Raw genomic sequence first — 4,459 nt, 5'->3', positions numbered from 1 at the left:
TCAATCTACTAACAAGTGGTGGTTGGTATAGAGTAAAATGAGGTGTACATGTTAGCATGTACTCACTCTTTTCCAGTAAACTAATTAGAGAAATATATCCAAGAATAAATTTATGTCAATAACAAATTAACAAGTACACAAGCACCAAGTAAATATCAGTTATATATGTTGTACTACAATTCAAATAACATAGATCCAGCCTATGTGACATTTGATACATTCAGAAAGCTATATGCTACTTGAGAACTGCTAATTTGCTAAATGCTACGGAGTATAACAGAAATTACTGTTTACTGAAATATAAGTTTTCAACTATTCCATGTTTTATAGCTCATTTGAAATATATTGAGGGTAATTAAAGAAAAAGAAAACAAACAGTGGCAAAATATATTGAGGGTAATTAAAGGAAACAAATTAAGGAGCAAAGTGTTTAACTTAACTACCAGCACAATTCATGTTTAAGTGAATATATATATAGAACCCAACTGAGTGACAGAAAATCTTAGAAGAACCTATATGGATAGACCAGATACAAAAATTCTGCACCGAGATAATTTCTTTTAGATTTTCCAAGCATGTAACAATGAAGAAAAGCTCAAGTAAAAATCCACACTAAATACAACTCCTTAGTAATGTAAATGATGCAGCCTAAATAATACTTGCACTTCTTAGAATATGGTAGAGTGACTAGAAGTGGAAGATAAGTAAGTTGTCAAAGTTTGAGTAATGATCACCAAGATCATACATAACGTTACTTCGCACGTACATGTCAGCCCGAAAATTTTCAAATTCGCAACAAAAAATCAAAACACTTCTCGCAGTTCATAAATTTATTACAACTGGATACCTAGGTTACTCGGATTCAGGTAAGTTTCCAAGTTTCCAAAAATTTCCAATGCCGAGGATCTGACAAGAGAACTCGAGGTGAAATGAAGAGTCCAAGTTACATAAATAACCCAAACTATGATCAGAATCAAAACTAAGATTCAGAAAGAACAAAGCGCACAAAATCAACCTAAAATATAAAATTTTCCGTCCTTATTTTTCAACGATGCTAAACAATTAACCTAAAATGTAAGTCAATAAATTCATCACAATTAAGATAATTTCAACCTGACCAAAATTCCAGAATAAAATGTTTAGAAATGCTAAAGTGAAATGTAAACAAGGAATTAGAGAATGAAAAGGAGGTAATACAGTTGAAGCATGAGTAAATTACGAAATTAAACGGAGGGTGGCCGTCGAAGGGTGAGTGGCGGCAGGTCCCTACATCAGAACAGTGTTGTTGACGTTTTTCCTTGTCAATTACCCTCAGGACTGCAAGACCACCTGCAGAGCACACCGGGTTTCCTCCGTAAGTATTAAATTGAATTTAGCCAATACGCTAGCAATCTCAGGTGTAGTCACCACTGCTCTAAGGGGTAGGCCATTGCCGATTCCCTGCAGCATTATGTTAAGTTCTGGTCAGATAAAAGACATTATGTTAAATCAAAATAAGTACTACAGCTAGAGTATCCTAAAAGACCTTTGCCATTATCTCTATATCAGGAATAACGCCTTGTGTTTCAAAGCCCCAATACTTGATCCCTGTTCAACCAAATCCAGTTTGAACTTCATCAGCAATGCAGACTCCTCCAGCCTTACGTACCATATCATACACCAGCTTCAAATATCCAGGAGTTAATTCAACTCCTCCTCCAACACCCTAAACATAAATAACAAGTACCATTGAGTTACAGTAACTAAAAGCAAGTAACTTTTGAAGCACGAAACAAAGAGACAGATAAACCTGAATTGTTTCAGCAATGAAGCCTGCTATTTTACTAGATGTGCCATAATCAATGTAATCTGAACTGTCAAAATCGACCACCGCAGCCACCCTGACCACCCAAGAAACCCCTAAACCCCCCACAAAACTGCCTCCCTATTGACTACCTAAAAGAAAGTCAAATCCAGAAAAACCCCAAAGTGAAACCCAAACCCAGAGAATCCAAATCGAAATTAAGAGGGTTGCAGTAGTAAACTAACCCTAATTTACATGAACTAACCCTAAATTCAAAAATCAATAAACGACAAACCCTAGATTGCGAAAACAAAAGGACAAAAACAAATTTTTACCTCGAAGCTGCTTCAATGAAGGTGAGAAAGCTCGAATCCGCTTCAATGGAGAATACAGTACGCGTAGTGGAGGAGTGATATGGATAAAACTCAGAATGCGCTTCAATGGAGAACTACGAGCACGCGTAATGGAGGAGAAATATGGAGAAAGGTGGTCGAAGCTAAGAGAAGGGCGAAAACGAGAGTTAGGGATAACGAAAATGAAATGCAGGGGGGAAAGAAAGAAAGAAGAAGAAGCAGAGAAATGAATACCCCGATTTATTTATTTTTTTTTATTTCGCCCGGTTTTTTTTTTCAAAAATGGCACCGGTTTAAACCGGTGCTAAATACCATAGTTGGCACCGGTTTAAGGAGAACCGGTGCCAACTCCTTCCCATACTTTTTTTTTTTTCATAAGTTGGCACCGGTTTGAACCGGTGCTAATTAAATGCTTGGCACCGGTTTTGGTTAGAATCGGTGCCAACTCTGAATTTTTAAGTCTCGCCCATTTATTTTTGGCACCGGTTTTCAAGAACCGGTGCAATAGGGGGGTGCCTATTTAGTTTTTTCTACTAGTGAAGGGCCAACGCCGCAACAAACCTGTTGCGTCGTGTCAAACAAAGTTCTATTTTGTTCGGACTTCGGATTTTTATTTTTTAGATCGTTTTGACTCACTTTTTTCCTTATAAATAGAGGTCGTTTTTCCTGATTTCAAATCATCAACAATTACCATCAACAGTTATCATACTCTGAGATTGCTAACACCTATGTTCTTAGACTTAGCTTAAATGCATCCTTGATACTCCCAAATCATCCACAATACTTCCTTTGTGTGATTCGAATACTCCAAACCTCAGTTGACGTTGTCATCTTCGACCTTGATGTTAAAGGTTGATATTTCTGAGGGTTTGGTGCCAAATCTGTATTCAATTCTATATTAATTTAGTTTCTTATTGCTTTATTGATTTCGCTTTCTTGAAGTTTACTAACATGTGTATTGTTTTAATAGCAAAAAGGTTGATGTTTAGGCTAAGAAATACCCCTACAACGTGGTCCAATCCCATAGTAACACGTGGCCCAATAAAAGGGCGACACGTGTTCCAATAGGAAGATGACACGTTCCCAATAAAAGAGAACCTGAATGAGAGAAGGCGTCCTTACATCAACAGGCCCAAATCCCGAGAAAAGCGCCATAACGGCGCCCGACCCCTAAAGAACACGTGTTCTGCATTGATTGTGCCGCCAATCATGTTGCACCTTTTTAGGCCACCAACCCTAAAAGACACACCATCCCACCCGTATAAATACCCCAATCATTTATGATGGAAGGGGTGGATAGAGACATATCATTCATGCATATTAAATTGCTCCAACTTCTCTCTACTTTCTCTCTCTAGATTCTTTCGTTTTCCAATCACTAACTTGATGGTCGGAGGCAAATATTTCGGCAAACGGATTATTCATTGTTTTGTAGGTGTTCGCGACCATCCGGCTGTATTCACGACCTGTATCCCGAGGGATTCCAAAAAACCACGAAACATTTGGCGCTGTCTATGGGGATACACGTCTGAAATGGCTAAGGTGGTCAGGCACTCGATCCTAGTTAGGACGGCTATGTAGAGAACATTGTTGCTACTAACAGCCGGCTCCTTGCAGGCTGCCTTGGACAAGCTCTGAAAAGAGCTTAAGGGTAAGATACCCTCTTCTTTTATACAACCGTCTAAAAGAGAAGGAGAGGGCATTTGGAAAAAACCCCAAGACAAGACGACCAACACCGAAGATGCAGGGAATACCCCATTCAAAAGACATCTTAGGTCCTCAAGGGTGCCTCGGATGAACTAGTACAGGGACTTTGAGACATCAAAGTCGGCTAGGGGGCAGACCAAGCAGCCTCTGAGGCTACCAAATGAGCCATCCTAGCGCTGTAAGGATGCTAGAGACTATATTCGGCACAAGCAGCAGCAGCGGGCATAGTCCTACTGTTCGGACACTAAAGGCGTCGATCGAAGCGCGCCTACTTAAGCATGGTGTGAATATGCTTGGCGCTCGTAGGAAGTGAGAATTGACATACGAATAGGGACAAAGAAAAGTTGGGAGCCTCTAACAAGTTTTTAAGGAACTTGTAAACCGTTCACGGATCATTTAAGGCAACTACGAATAAGGGACAACGATAGGCAACAACGATTGACCCGTGAAGGTTACACCCCATTCATAATCCATGAGATTACTAACTCCATATGGTTTGGAACCACGAAAGGAGGATCGGGGATGATGGTACGAAGAGAGTCATGGAGTCACATTCGCTCATATTGGCCTTTACTGGATTCTTATTGTGAAAAGTTTTTCACGCGATCTCAAAGGC

General features: G+C 39.5%; 1 long non-coding RNA gene across 1 annotated transcript; it reads right to left on the bottom strand.

Moving 5' to 3' along the window:
* Positions 1-1,075: 1,075 nt before the first annotated feature.
* On the bottom strand, positions 1,076-2,392 carry LOC110685203. The gene is made up of 3 exons (XR_002503957.1): positions 2,119-2,392; positions 1,526-1,705; positions 1,076-1,440 (listed from the first exon to the last, which is right to left on the bottom strand). It is a non-coding gene; the product is annotated as an uncharacterized LOC110685203 (long non-coding RNA).
* Positions 2,393-4,459: the final 2,067 nt, after the last annotated feature.

This window comes from Chenopodium quinoa, unplaced genomic scaffold, assembly GCF_001683475.1.
Source record: "Chenopodium quinoa cultivar QQ74 unplaced genomic scaffold, ASM168347v1, whole genome shotgun sequence".
In the NCBI taxonomy this organism is placed as follows: Eukaryota; Viridiplantae; Streptophyta; class Magnoliopsida; order Caryophyllales; family Amaranthaceae; genus Chenopodium; species Chenopodium quinoa.
The sequence above is the reverse complement of the archived record's forward strand: the minus strand, read 5'-3'. Positions and strand labels throughout refer to the sequence as shown.